Genomic DNA, 15,858 nt, shown 5'->3' with positions numbered 1-15,858 from the left:
CTAGCCTGTCTCACATTTTTCCCTGGAACTCTAAATCTTAGGCAAATAACCAAAAGGAATAGGTATAGTGGGGTACAGTCATATTAACTGTTGAGAAAGTGGCGAGGTATGTGCCAGTCTGCTCCAGCTCTCTGGCTTTCCATGAATGCCCCTGGCTTAACCTGTTCTATGAGCTTGGTCCCTTTGTCTCCCATTCATTAAGTGACCACTAAAATTTTTTAATATTTTACTTATGAAAGATAAAACTGATTTTTGAATGTGCAACAGAGAATCTGACTGAAGTCCAGAGAATTTAATTCCTTGCCCCAAATCACACAGCTAGTCATCAGGAGAGCCAGAATTAACCCCCCATGTTATCTGACACTCAGGCTGGCACTTTAACCCTTTATCCTATGTTAGATGTTATTATAATATGATATGTTGCTGACTTAATAGGCTGAAGCAAATAGCAGTTAAAAACACATCAAGTCACTTCATCCCAAGAGAACAAAGGCAGGATTTCACTGCAAAGCCTGGTATGGTGTTTGTTCTATTTTTTCACCATTTCCTGAAGACAAAAGTTCAGATCTGAGTGGGAAAAGATTGAGACATATTCCCATGAGGCACATACTTTCATCCTGTCTCTTAAAGTTGCTTCTTTTTCCTTTAGTAAGTTTCTTAGATATTAAATATTGTGGGGCTGGCCAAGTATGGTGGCACACGTTTGTAATCCCAGCAGCTTGAGAGGCTAAGACAGGAGGATCATGAGTTCAAAGTCAGCCTCAGCAACTTAGTGAGGTCCTAAGCAACTCTGTGAGACTCTTAAATAAAATATAAGAGCGAGCTTGAGATGTGGCTCATTGATTAAGCACCCTGGGTAAAATTCCTGGTATCAAAAAATCAAATAAAACTAAACATTGGGGGATTGAACTCAGGGCCTTGCAAATGCTAGGCAAGCACTCTACTACTAAGCTATATCCTCAGTCCTGCCCCCCCAATATTAAAATCTAGGTCTCAAAAATAAAATGTGAGGAGGATCACAGAATCTACAAAGAAATACAGGAAAGCCTACATGGGCAAAAAGTGGCTGCCTGCCCAGTCCTTGGTTCCTTTTCAGTCTTCTCTGAGGCTAAAAGCATTTTCTTCTAGAAGCTAAATGGCTACACATACAGTTGACCTCCTTTCAGAGATACAAAGCATTTAGTTTTTGGTTTAGGTTTTTAAAATACTAACAAATAATCAAATTTCAGAGGTGGACGGTGTGTGGAAAGGGTCTAGGGCAGGGCATCAAATGGTCACCGGTAGACTAGTTCAGCACATTTTGTTAGGCCAGCACAGATTTAAAATAACTTTGATGACAGAATACCTTCGAGAAGAACATATATTCTCTGTTTTTTTCCAGGTTGCCACCAATCCTGAACTTCCACAACTGCCTGACTCCCAAACTTCTGAGTTTGAGCTAAGTCTAGACCTCCCATGACAGCACTGCTGCCTTTCTAGTTTCCCTCTCTGCAACTGCCCTGGTGAGACTCAGCCTCAGTCTTGTCTTCAATAGTTGTCCAAAAACTAACCCTCCCAAATACACCATCACCACCACAAACAACAACAACAATAATAACACACTTAGATGCCCATGAATGAGTTAGTCTCAAGGAACTTCCTCAAACACAACTGACCCTAGTCTTCTGATGACTGAGTGGTTGGGAATTTTGTTTAGAAGATCTTCCTTCAAGAAGAGAAGAAACTGTCTCAGATCAAAAAAGTACATTTCCATGACAGGCTGAATTAACAAAGCTTCTTGGTTCTAAACTCTAGATTTGGACACTTTTCTTTTGGAAGAAAAAAAATTTAAAGCTCTCTGACCCAAAAGTAAATGACCTGCACAGTTTCCCCCCAGTATTTAAAATGTTACATATACTGGTTACTTATTGGTTACTAAGAGACATGACCCAACATTACTTGGCACTAAATTTCAAGTAGATGTGGGAATAAAACAAAAGATTAACACTGTTCAGCATTTGAAAAATCATTTCATTTACATGATTAAACAAATTCCTTCTTAGGTATTTAAAATACACCTGCAGAAGGAATGCAAGTTAGTCTTTATTTAACCGGAAATGTCAAACACTGCTTTCAGACCCTTTCTCTTTTACCCTTGGAAAAGCCTGAGGTTCAGGTCATCTTCTATTTGTTGTTGTCACTTTTTGACATTCTTGTTGCTATTGCTTACTTATCCCTTATTCTGGCTCACTCTCTTTTCACTCTGGTTCTTACTTCAATCTTTTTATTTTATTTATTTTATTTTTTAGTAGTAGTTGGACACAATACCTTTATTTTATTTATTTTATTTTTATGTGGTGCTGAGAATCGAACCCAGGGCCTTGCACATGGTAGGCGAGCGCTCTACCATTAAGTCACAACCCCAGCCCCTTACTACAATCTTAGATGTTCATTTATATGAACAATAGAATCTCTAAGAGCTTTGCCACCAAGCGTCTCATCTTTCTGATCCTCAAAGACCTTTACCTAGACTCTGAGACTTCTAATTCCCAGGGTCCCTCTGGAGAGCATGAGATGTTGATGAACTCTGGGTGGGGGGGGGGGTACTGAGGATTTAACCCAGTGGCATAGTACCACTCAGGTACATCCCCAGCCCTTTTTATTTTTTATTTTGAGATAGGGTCTCACTAATTTGGTTAGGGCCTTGTTAAGTTGCTGAGACTGGCTTTGAACTTGTGATTTCCCTACGTCAGCCTCCAGAGTCTCTGGGATTACAGATGTGTACCCCGGTAACAAGCAATGGTGATAGATTTGATTTCAGGGGAAAAAAACCCCAAAACAACAACTCATATTTTGTGGCAACAACCAACCTGTTTCTCCTTGTGACTCCGATGTGTTCAATCCCCTTTCAACCTGAAGGAGACTCCTAGTCCCTTTAGTTCCTCAATTTTTTCCAGGCGGCCAACTGTTTTTTGGACTTTTCTTTCTTTCCTAATTAACTATCTCATGTCCTATTTCCTAGTTGGTTTCCGTATAATTTATTCTCCTTGCTCCTGAATTCCCTTCATAATACTACAGCTTAACTGTAGGATTCAATGAGGTTGTTTTGTTTTCTCCCTATGTTACTGAAGGTTGAACCCAGGTGTGCTCTACTACTGAGCTATACCCCCAGCCCTTTTTATTTGAGAAAGGGTTTCATTAAGTAGTCCAGGCTGGCCTCAGAATTCTGATCCTCCTGGCATAGCCTCCTGAGTAGCTGGGATTACAGGTGTGTGTCATCATGCATGGCTAGTGAGTTATTTATTATCTGAGGAGTGGGCTTCTTGGCAGAAAAACTTTAACCATCTTGTCTAGTGTTCTCTCTCTAATGTCTAGCATACTGCCTGACAGTCAATAAATATATATTGAGTACATGAAAGTAATTGAAGAAGATTATGAAATCACACCTCTGGAAGTCACAGCACACTCATGGTCTCAATAACAAAGATACCAGACACAACAGCAAAAACACTGAGTTAACCCAGCGGTGCATTGACATCTCTGGAAAGCTCCCTTCGCATGTTATTCCCCAAACTCCCCACTCTGGACTCCTACTTCCTTCAACTCTCCATAGTTAACCTGACCTTGTATAATACCAAGAAAATGGTGGCTAGCTAATATTATTGTGCTTCTCCATCTGAGAATAATGTGTTCAGCTGTCAAAAGTTAATCCTTTCATTTGTGTCCTAGACTCCATTCCTTCCAAAGTCACTTTTCTCTCTCTAATGACTACTTCTCCCCAAATGAATAAGGAGGAAGGAAAAAAAGAGCAAAAGAGTAAAGTCCAAATGATGATTTAAGGATTTGTCAAAGGAAAAAGAAATAAAGTAGCAATTGCTGTTCTTAATTAGTTCACAATTTTTAATCAACCTGATGTCCCTTGCTTTCTATACTTTTCCCCCTCCCAGAATTATTATAGATTGTCCCACCATTTCAGATGAAAACTTTCTTGTTCCTTGAAAATTTAATTTTGGGGGCTTTCTTGATGCCAATCCATTGTGTAACAGTTATTTTACAAATTTATGAAGTGTACATTGTAAAGCAAAATTTCAAAGAAACAATGATCTACAGCACATTTTTCTCTATTTTCCAGAGACTGATTGGAAGAAATCAGAGAGGAGGGGACAAGAGATTGCCAAGGTAGTATTTTGTAGTACAAAAACGGGGCAACGTGAAACTATAAGAATTTCAGATACTTTAACTAAGATTTGGAGTAAGAGGAAAATGTCCAAATCAAAATGATCCAAGAGTAAATTTAATTTTCATGTGTCTGAAATGTGTTGTGGAGTTAAAATTCATATAATATATTTGCTCCTATGTAGGAACAGATATTGGAGTACAATCCCACACCTGCTGCTTATATTGCTTTTAGCTCCTGGTTGAGCTAGGTTCAATAACCTACCTCAATGGCAATTCTTCAGGTGCAGAAAAACATAAGGATCAAAAGAATTTATTTTAAACACCAGTTTTATTACCAAAGGCAGAATTTATCTTATTAGAAGAAAAGCCACAATCCTAAGGAGGGTCATTTGTCTTCTTACACAGTAATAAACAACTAGCAAAACTGTTTGTTAAGTCCTACAGACTTCCTAAGCCATCAGGGAATGCCACCTACCACAGACCTAATTTTAAACATTCAAGCACAGAGAACCATGCTTACTAAAAGGAAGGTGGTTAAAGATACTCAGTATTTAATCATGTTAACCAAACAAGGAGACAGTCCATTTTATTTTTTTCTTTTGTCAAATAAGAAAATGAGAATAATAATGGCCTATTCACTATTAAGAAGAGGATGAAGGGTGAGACCTAAACAGCTCTGAGGCAGACAAACAGAAATGGAGCACTGCCATCGACAAGATTAGTCAGATATTGGGAGAGTCGAGGTTTGCAACACAACAGAGGGCAAAAAAATGAACTTTAAAAAAGAAAGAAAGAAAGTCTGCTCTGAGATGGGCATCGTAACTTGTAACTTGTCTTGAATAGTCAATGTCATTTAATAACAATTTTTTGGGGAGTGGGGTACTGGAGATTGAACTCAGGGGCACTCAACCACTGAGCCACACCCCAGCCCTATTTTTTTTTTTAATATTTACTTATTTTAGTTTTCGGTGGACACACATCTTTGTTTGTATGTGGTGCTGAGGATCGAACCTAGGCCGCACACATGCCAGGCGAGTGCGCTACTGCTTGAGCCAGATCCCTAGCCCCCTATTTTGTATTGTATTTAGAGACAGGGTCTCACTGAATTGCTTAGCGCCTCACTGTTGCTGAGGCTGGCTTTAAATTTGAGATCTTCCTGTCTCAGTCTCCCCAGCCACTGGGATTACAGACGTTCACCACCATGGCAATTTTTAAGTGTTGAGAGAATTAAAATTCTATACATATTAAGACACAGTTTTTTTTTTTTTTAATTAGAGCAGAGATTGTATACATGTTAAGGGTTACTCTTTGTTTTTGTCTATTCTTGGGTCATCCATACTCCAAAAACTAGAATATTTGGGTCCCAAAAGTCAAAAAATAAAAACAAGAACTTGCTGATGGTGTGTTGATAAGCTGCAATGCCCTTTTGTTAACTCACCACCAAAACCAAATGATGATGCTAGAATCAGGAAAAAAACAGGGAAGTGGCTGTATGACAAAATATCTGAACTTCTGCTTAAGAAAAAGGATATAACTAGGCAAAAAACTGTACTTATGAAGCTATTATGGCTAGTATGGAAATGGCTATTAATAATAGATGGTGTCATTGGGGGTGATTTTTTTATTTTTGCAAATTTTCTTAAACAATGTTAATCTGTGTTTTCAATTATTAAAAAGAGAGAAAAGGCAGTACAGGAAAATACACGATCGTGGGAACAGAGTCAAGCACACAGATGTTTTGCGTAAGCTACATTTTCAGAGACATCTGCCTTTGTGCAAGACTTGAAAAAGTGGAGCTGTTGTCAACAAGTTCTCTGCAGTGAGGGGTGGGGCCTGAGAGAAAGTAAGCTGTGAAGAAACCAATAATTAGAACCCACAGGGCTGAAAAACAATGTTTCGTAGATTAAGTTCCTCATTTATGAGCTACCTCTGCCCAAAATACTTTGCCATCAACTATGTCTACTACTCAAATAAGGAGGAACTAAGGCTGCCCATGTCTCCACTCAAGTGACTGAGGTTCTTTGCTGGCAGCACTACTTACCCCTTAGCAGATAGTCCATCCCTGTGGGAGAAGAGATAGGGTACAACCTGTTGTATAAAAATCTGGGGGGATTCAAGCTGCCTTCCTTGTCCTCTCGATCCAACTCCAAACAGAAAGCTTATCATGTGCAGAAAAACTCACGTAAAAGCAAAGATGACACAATTGTTCATATGTTCTACTGCTTTACTTTGGAGTATATTAAACTTTATTTCTGTTTAGTTAGGTGAATTCTCCTAGGTATACACATATAATTTTGTTGTTGTTTGTTTTTGGTACTGGGGACTGATCCAAGTGGCACTTTACCACTGAGATACATTCTTAGCCTTTTTTTTTTTTAATATTTATTTTTTAGTTTTAGGTGGACACAATATCTTTATTTTCTGTGTTGAGGATCAAACCCAGTGCCTTGCGCATGCCAGGCAAGTGCGCTATCACTTGAGCCACATCCCCAGCCCATTCCTAGCCCTTTTGTTTTATTTTTATATTGGCCCTTTTAAAAATCTTTTATTTTGAGACAGAGTCTTGCTAAGTTGCTTAGGACGTCTCTAAGTTGCCAGGGCTGTCCCTGAACTTGTGATCCTCTTGCCTCAGCTTCCTGAGCCACTAGGATACAGGAATGCACCACCACACCCAGCTAAATTGTTTGCTTTTGAATGTAAGGTAGTACAGGGAGATCATCATTCATATTGCTTTATGTAGCATCCAGTTTTTTAATGCCATATACAGAGTCCTTAATAAATGTGATTTGAAAATGATAACAGGGCTGCTTAAGATTCCAGAACAGGGGCTGTGTTTGTAGCTCAGTGGTAGAGTGTCTGCCTAGCACATGTGAGACACTGGGTTTGATCCTCATCACCACATAAAAATAAATAAATAAATAAATAAATAAATAAATAAATAAAGGTATTGCTTCCATCTATAACTTAAAAAAAAAGATTAAAGTATACTCCAGGAGATAATAAAGTATGAAAGTGTTCTCTGGTATCTCCTGGCAGGTGGGAAAGCCCACATGTGTGTGACAAAAACCAGAAGAGAGGGTGCATTACTTGTTCTTGTTTGTAGCCTTTAGTCATGCCTGATGCTAGTGGGGACTTCTTCCCCTTGCAAAAGAACTTTGAACTGACTTGCAAACTTATATCTGGTATTGTCTTGAACTTCCTTTTTCTGAGAAGTTGGCTGTCTTATGGGTTATTGCTCTACATCTGCCTTCTGTGTGAGTTGACTACAAAAAAATTTAGAAACTTCTCACTCAGACACAGTAGTTTCTGCTAGGTCCTATGTAATAATTCTTCTTCCTTCATGACAGTGGAGCCTATCATCTGTAGGTTTATATAAATACATTAGGCTAAAAACTACCTGATAATCTAATTTCTTGGTTAATTCCATATAGCTCATAGGACCCACATTTTCCCACTGGTAAAACTACCAACCAGAGCAGAAAGTTACAAATAGAGAAATCAAACTATAGTTAAGTACATGAAAATTCCAACTCACAGGCAATTCATGCAAAAGAGAAGATATCAAATCTTTCTGTACTTATATAATCTAACAGTGGTTTTGAAATGTGGATGTCAGAACCTACTCCATGAAACCTAATTTGGTAATATTTTTCTTAAATGCTCTAGTTGATTCTGAAACTCACTCAGGTTTGTAAACTACTTTTCAAGAATACATCATAGATTCCATTCAACAAGTGTTTATTAAGAATGTATCAGAGTTATTGGGGATGTGGCTCAAGCAGTAGCGTGCTCGCCTGGCATGTGCGGGGTGCTGGGTTCGATCCTCAGCACCACATACAAATAAAAAATAAAGATGTTATGTCCACCAAAAACTAAAAAATAAAAATAAAAAGAATGTATTAGAGTGCTCCCCTAGCATGTGCGGGCTGCTGGGTTCGATCCTCAGCACCATATAAAAATAAAAAATAAAGGTAAAAAAAAAAAAACCCAACAACCATGTAGTAAGTAACAGGTGCCATTCTAGGCATTGGGAATATAGCAATACACTTTTATGAAAAAGTCAAGGGACTAATACTTTTGTGGGGTGGAAGTAGAAGGAGACAATAAGTAAACTGTTAGGTGACAAATGTTCTGAAGAAAACAGTTAAGAGGCTTAAAAAAAAAAGGGTGCATTGCTGTATGGTGATCATGGATGGACTTTCTGATAAAAGCAATATTATACCAGAGGGTTAAATAAACAATAACCCGAACAAATTCACTGCCATCTTCAGAACACAGGAAATTCAGAGTTCTTTTTCCTACAGAGAAGGCTGCCTATGCAATCTGTCTTGGAGCCTGGGCAGCTCCCTGAAATGAGGCTGGGAGAGGAAAACCAAGATGCTTTCAGGCAGAGGGAGCAGCATATACAAAAACTCAGCTGAAACCTTTCTATGATGTATTCTTGAAAAGTAGTTTAACCCTAACCCTAATTCCCCGAAACAAAACAAAACAAAAAAATCCCACAAAGGCCCAGTTGGTTGGAGGGAGAAACAGAAACAACTTCAGTCCCACTGTACGGTGAAAAAGTGAAGGAAGGCTGCAATAAAGATGAGAGGAGGTAAGCATGGCACAGATCTTGAAGGGTCTGACACCACCAACCAAGCAATGTGGACTTTATCCTCAGCAAAAGTTTGCATTTCCAGAAAGATTCCTCTAACAATGGATGGGAAAGTAGAGTAAGACTTAGACATAGGGAGATCGATATTATTTGTTGGCAAAAGAGAAGGGTGATTTGATCTGAGCTAATGGAAATAGAAAGATGACAGATATCTGGGGCTGTCTAATAGTCTTTCTGATATGATGGAAATTTTATTTCACAGAGCTATTGTAAGAAAAACCAGAGAAAGAAATGCTTTGATATATACAAATTCCTTCCAATCACAAAGAATGTTTTTTTCTTTGTTCCTCCTGACTATTCTGTCAGGTCCTTGCCTTCAAACAAATACTAATGCTTTAAGGTTTTTTCCCAGGAGGTCCAAAAACAATTTACATGGCTATGAACTTATTTCCTTTCATTCCTTTCTCTCCCTTTCTCTTTTCTTTTCTCTCCTCCCATGCCCTCTCTTTTTGCTCCCCACCCCAATTGAACCTGGGGCACTCTACTGCTGAGCCATATACACCCTGCCTTTTTTGAGACCGAGACTCACTAAGTTGCTGAGGCTGTCCTCAAACTTATGATCCTCCTGGCTTAGCCTCCCAAGTAGCTGGGATTACAGGCATGAGCCATTGCACCAGGAAGCTTAACTTTCATACCACCTGCTTTTGCTCAAACTTTTCTCAAAATAGTTTTCTTCATTATCTAAATTTTCTCTTCAGTTTGCTAACCCTTGGATTTGAATATCAAATCTGCCGGAACCTATCTGCCAGCTGACAGCCAATTAATTTGGACAACCCAGGGCCTTATAAGCAATTCTTTCTCATGTCACCGTGTTATCACATATGTCTATATCATTTCCTGCCAGGCAGCAAACTTTCAGCATTAAGGAAGACCAGCTGAGGAGAATGCTTTTACACAAAGGACTTCCCTCCTTCCTATCCCAGATTCAAAGGATATGACAGTATACCAATGGATTCTGGTTAAATGAATGATAATGTAGCCAAGTTCTGAAACCACCATTTTAAACTATAAGAAAGCAAGCTTAGTTTTTTTGAACATAGTAACAAGCAAAAGATGAATCAGAAACCTGAAGACAACTTTAATCAAAAGAAGGCAAATGAATTTTAGAAATTCATCTGTATTGCATTGGAATAGGATGTTAGTGAAGAATTGGTAAGCAAGTAACACTAAATTTCTTTAACTCTCAAATAAATTAAATAATCCATTATTAAAGAACATCTATAAGAAGAGGGTTTTCAGGAACTTGACTTCCTCATCTCTAAAATCAGGAGTTGTGTAAAAACTGACTGCTGGAGAATTAAAAGAACCTGAATTAAAGATGATCCACAGACTATCTGCAGAAAGGGTTGGTAGAGTAATCTAGGAAATGAGATTTGATCCACATTATACCTAACCAACTAAAAGTTGCCATGTTATAATGGGCGACTAACTTTGCTTCCTACTTCTATAAATGGAATTGATGCTGAGTAAAATATGATTAAAAAATTAGACAAAGTGGCTGTTACATTCAGAAACCAGCCATTTGAAAAGGGGATTATTAACATTGAAGTTCAAAATATCCCTAAATCAAATTATTTTCACTTCTAGTTCTTAGATCACATTGTCATTGATTTGGGGAAGACAGCAAACAGTAGGTACATACTTGGGCAGAAGTCAACTAACCAGGGCTTTCTAATCATTTCGCCTATGGCTGAGTACCTTTAAATTGGTTTTACCACTTTAGACAGTTTTTCTAAGAGAAGTTTAGAATTTTACCTGTTTTAGGGCAACATGTAAATGTAGAGAGGAAAAGTATGGGACTGAAAGGTGACCTGGAGTTCTTGCTCTGTCACTAACAAATTATATAATACAGAGATAATCCAGATCTGAATTTCTTCATATAACATTTTAAAAACTCTTAGAAGTTTGAACCTTAAAAATGCTCCACTAGTTCAAGATGAGATCATCATATTATATAGTATAAAACAAGCAAAAGTACCAAGTAGGTTTTCTATAACAGAGGCAACTCTTTTTTGGGGGGTGGGGTACTGGAGATTTAGCTCAGGGGCACTCAACTACTGAACCGCATCCCCAGTCCTATTTTTTTTTTTTTTAATAAAGACAGAGTCTCGGGCTGGGGCTATAGCTTAGTGGCCTAGCATATGTGAGGTACTGGGTTCGATCCTTGGCACCACATAAAAATAAACAAATAAAGGCATTCTTTCTATCTACAACAACAAAAAAAATTAAAAAAGGGAAAAAAAAAGCTGAGTTTCTTAGCACCTTGCCTTTACTGAACCTGGCTTTGAACTCTGGATCCTCCTGTTTCAACCTCCTGAGCCACTGGAATTATAGGCACTCGGCACCGCTCCCACCTGGAGGCAACTCTTAAAGAATGCCTCTAAAGAGTATAACACGGTGGGCTGAGATACTACGCAAATGTCTATTCAAAGTGAGTAGGGTATATTAAGTGCTATTAACCAAGTGGTTAATTCATTCACTGGATCTATGTTTCCACAGAAAATTTTTCTGCAAAAGAAATTCTGCAGGGCTGGACTCAGTGGTAGAGCACTCGCTAGCATGCGCAAGGTGTGAGTTTGATCCCCAGTACCATTAGGGGGAAAAAATGAATCTGTCCCCTCTCTACACCAAAGTTGATAAGTTAAAAAAGGAAAGGGACAACAGGAAGGGAGAATTTCTTACACAGAAATGAAAAGAAATTCACTTAAAAAAATTTTTTTTAAGTTATGGATGGACACAATACCTTTATTTTTTTATGTAGTGCTGAGGATCAAACCCAGTGCCTCACACGTACCATATAAATAAACAAAATAAAGGTATTGTGCCAAAAGTCTTAAAAAATTTTAATTGTAGATGGACACAATACTTTTATTTATTTTTATGTGGTGCTGAGGATTGGATGCAGGGCCTCGTATGTGTGAGGTAAGCACTCTACTAGTGAGCCACAACCCCAGACCCCATTCCTAGCTTCTTTTTTAAGTAGACTTTTACAACTTTTTTTTTTGTCTAGTGCAGAAAACTTTTTTTAAAATATTTTTTTTAAATTTGTAAATGGACACAATCGTTATTTTTTTATGTGGTGCTGGGGACCAAACCCAGGGCCTCATGCATGTGAGGCAAGCGCTCTACCACTTAGCTACAACCACAGCCCTAGTGCAGAAAACTTTTTATGTAAGGAAACTGAATAGTGGAAAGAAATTTCAGCTTAGGAGTAGAACTAAAGCAGTGTTCCCATTTACTCAAATATAATTATAACACTAGTAACAAAGACCAGGGAGGTCATTCTACTGTCTCTCCTATTAGCCAGGTACACACCTTGCTATACTTTGATAAGGTACACACATCCTATTAAAGATAGGAGACTTGTTCTAGACTTAGGCTCACAATAGTGGTTACTACTATATCGAATGAGGGGAAAGACACACAAAAAATTGTAGTGATGCATTTCTTGGAAACCAGGAGAACCATCAATGCTCAATTTTATTTCGTCTTTATTTTTTTTTCTTCTTCAAATTTTAATTGAAGATGGACACAGTATTTTTATTTTATTTACTTATATTTATGTGGTGCTGAGGATTGAACCCAGTGCCTCACATGTGGTAGGCAAGTACTCTACCACTAAGCTACAACCCTAACCCCTATTTCATCTTGAATAGATGTATAATCTCTAATATGGGCATAGTGGTGTGTGCCTGAAGCAAAGCAGTGAAATACCTTTAGAGTAACTTACTTGCCAGGATAGCCTGCTATTACACCTTAGCTAGAGACAAAAGAGCTGCCCAGGTTGACAGGATAAAATGTTCAGCAGTTTAATGAATTACAGTAGATGGGGTAGAGAGAGAAGATGGGAGGGGAGGGGAGGGGGGATAGTAGAGGATAGGAAAGATAGCAGAATACAACAGTCACTAGTATGGCAATATGTAAAAACGTGGATATGTAACCGATGTGATTCTGCAATCTGTATACGGGGTAAAAATGGGAGTTCATAACCCACTTGCATCAAATGTATGAAATATGATATGTCAAGAGCTTTGTAATGTTTTGAACAACCAATAATAAATAAATAAATAAATTAATTAATTAAAAAAAATGTTCAGCAGTTTAGTTTTCTGGGAACTGGAACAAACAGGTTTTCAACCTGGGAATCACCCCTCTATCAGAAACACCAAGGACCGACTGGGGGAGAGTCCTCAGCAGTCTTCCAGCTAAGAGCTTTCTGGATCCAGTATCCAGCCAAAGAAAAACAGAATAAGGACAAAGCTGACTTGTATATTTACTCCACCCATTAAAAAAAAGAAAAAGAAAAAAGAAAAAAAAAAGTCCTTTGTGGAACTTGAATTTTATAAAAAAGATTGTTTTGAAGTGAATCAAGGCCATGGTAGTGATGCAGGTAATGGGGCGAAACCTGTAAGGATGAACATATTTCCTATGTGGCCCCTAAATCTGGAATCTGAGATGAGACTGAGGAAAGTATCTTGAAAAATACAGATATACTTAACAGAAAGTTAAGAAAACCCTAGTAATAACCAGATGTTTTTAGAACCTCCTGATTGTCAGGAGAAAAAAAAAAGTACATTTAAAGAATGCAGTAAACACACTTCTGAAACATAGTATAGCAAATAGAAATCTGCTTATCTTCATTCAAAGGAAACTGCACATTGCAATTATGAACATTTCCACTGCAGGAAAGATAAGCAGATGTTGGATGTTTTCCCAAAGTTTTTACTAGTGTCATATGAATATGTTGTGCATTTTTCTCTGACCAAAAGTTCATGCAAAAAAAAAAAGAAAAAGAAAAAAAGAAAGAAAGAAAGAAAAAGCAAGCAAGCAAGCAGCATTCTAGTCAAGTTGTGAGTATCTGCTGAGAAACATGAACTTTCAGGCTTTACTGCAATATTCCAAGTTTCCTTTAAACAAATACTATTCTAGGAATAGCCACTCTGAGAATATTGAGAGGGAAAAACATTCAAAAATCTGCACAATTCTTTGTAATAGAGAGAATATATTAGTTCAAATTCTTTCAGCATAGGGAAATCATGAAAGATTGCTTTAAAAAATGGATAAATGAGGGATTGGAAATGTAGTTCTCCAGTAGAGCAATTGCCTAGCATATGGGTTTGATCCCCAGGACTGAAAGCGGGGCGGGGAAGATAAATGAATCTCACTGGTAAGTTCAAAAAAACTTAAAAAAATTCTCCTGATCTCTAATTCAAATGTCTGAAATAGTCCTGATTCAGGCTCTTTGCTGAGATGGTAGATGGTTGTGGTAAGGGAAGTCAATAGTGTCTTGAGAACTGGAAGAAAGCTATGGCCTTTTTCTCCAGAAAAATTAATGTACTAATTATATATAGACCACTTGTGCATATCATTTTAGTGTACTCATTAATTTCCTAAAACTAAGAACTAAAGGTACCTGGTAATTGCTCAAAGAAACCATAGACAGCTGGGAATTATCAGCCTTCCACTACTGCATCTCACTTTTTAGCAGATAAAAGCTTAGCTTTAACAAGAGGCAAACACTGAATGATTTATGCTTGGATTTAATTTTGAAACCACAGGAAACACAAATAGATAAGATTTGGAAGTTTCTAAAGTTTTTCTATTAATACTTTGGACTCTGTTATTTTAAAGCACACAACAGACAGTTCTATGAAGTTTATCTATCCCTCATGCTGCCACCTTCTCTCCCCATCCACAATAAACATTTTAATTTTTTTTTAGAAGGACAAAATCTCTCTCTCTCTCTCTCTCTCTCTCTCTCTCTCTCTCTCTCTCTCTCTCTCTCTCTCTTTATGTGGTGCTGAGGATCAAACCCAAGGCCTCACACCTACAAGGAAAGCACTCTACCACTGAGCTACAGCCCCAGCCCCCAATAAACATTTTTATATAAAGATTTCTAAGCATTAAGTGAAAGTTCACTTATTGAAGCTCTACAGTACTAGACAGCAGGAGTTCAGTTAAAAAAAAAAGATAAGATTTTGAAATTCATTAAGATTAAATCTGACCAACAAATGAAGTTTTACATTTTCTGAACCCCTTGGATGCTCTAGGAATGTTAATATCTACCCAGTAGTACAGCACTTGCCTAGTATGTGGGAGGCACCCTTCTATCCCCAGTAGCTCCACCCCTGTCAAAAACAAACAAACAAAAAAGCTACCTAGAGCTTGCTGTTTAATTATAGTACTTATTTTCTAACAGTAAGAGAAATATAACATCACCAATATATTAAGCACTGCTTTATGTAATAAGTGATTCTGCATGAAAGGTAATGATTAGATTTACAGCTTTACTTATTTTAGGATTTTGTAATCTATGCTGCCTGGTTAAGTAGCTTAAATTAAAAGTATAATAGTTACCAAAGTGACTGATATTTACTAACAGATAACAATCCTCACCTACTGCTATTATGTCCACAAATGCAGTAGCCTCATATTAGATTATTTGTTATACCTAAAAATTGATCTGTACATTCACACCAAATAGCAGACTTCAGTTTGTAACTCAAATAACATTTATCAGTTTCCATTTTCTCTAAGGTAGCACATACTCTCTTTCTCAGCTTACTTTCCATCATTTTCTCCTGCTTTATTTTTTTAGAGCTATATCATCAGATGATTATTTTATAACAATTTATTTACACTCTGTAATGTATGTTCTAAGAGCTAGTGCCTGGGTTTTCTCTGTTCATTGATGCTTGTTAGTGCCCAGGACATTGTATGTGATCAATAAAGAATGATCACTTACTAAGTAGAGATATGATATTAATTAGAGGCAAAGAAAGCAGAGGAAAAAATGTGATATAAAGTTAGAAGATCTAGGTTTTGGTCATTGCCCTTTCATTAATTAAATAACCCTGAACAAGTAAATTAATCTCTTTGAATTTCAATCTCATTCATTTAAAATTATACTGAAATCCTGCCTCAAATGTTACATAGTGAATTTTAAAACTTAATGAGGTATATATATTTCTATTTAAATCAATTAATTATTTTTTTTTCTAAAAACAATATCCCAATCTTAATTGTTCCACCAGCCAAATACA

At 37.4% G+C, this 15,858-nt stretch overlaps 1 protein-coding gene and 1 long non-coding RNA gene across 9 annotated transcripts in view; one reads left to right on the top strand and one right to left on the bottom strand.

The window, feature by feature from the left end:
* The window catches only part of Ssh2 (slingshot protein phosphatase 2), a 254,003-nt gene that overhangs the window by 83,353 nt on the left and 154,792 nt on the right, over positions 1–15,858 (bottom strand). The window lies entirely within an intron of this gene.
* Positions 1–15,858, top strand: part of LOC113182825 (uncharacterized) — a 122,724-nt gene that overhangs the window by 43,621 nt on the left and 63,245 nt on the right. For both annotated transcript variants that reach the window (XR_013343973.1, XR_003300794.2), the window contains exons 3-4: positions 1,382–1,502; positions 4,112–4,158. This is a non-coding gene — a long non-coding RNA (uncharacterized LOC113182825). The remainder of the gene's footprint in view (positions 1–1,381; positions 1,503–4,111; positions 4,159–15,858) is intronic.

Source organism: Urocitellus parryii, chromosome 7 (genome assembly GCF_045843805.1).
Source record: "Urocitellus parryii isolate mUroPar1 chromosome 7, mUroPar1.hap1, whole genome shotgun sequence".
NCBI classification, from domain to species: domain Eukaryota; kingdom Metazoa; phylum Chordata; class Mammalia; order Rodentia; family Sciuridae; genus Urocitellus; species Urocitellus parryii.
This window is presented reverse-complemented; position numbering and strand designations above follow the sequence as displayed.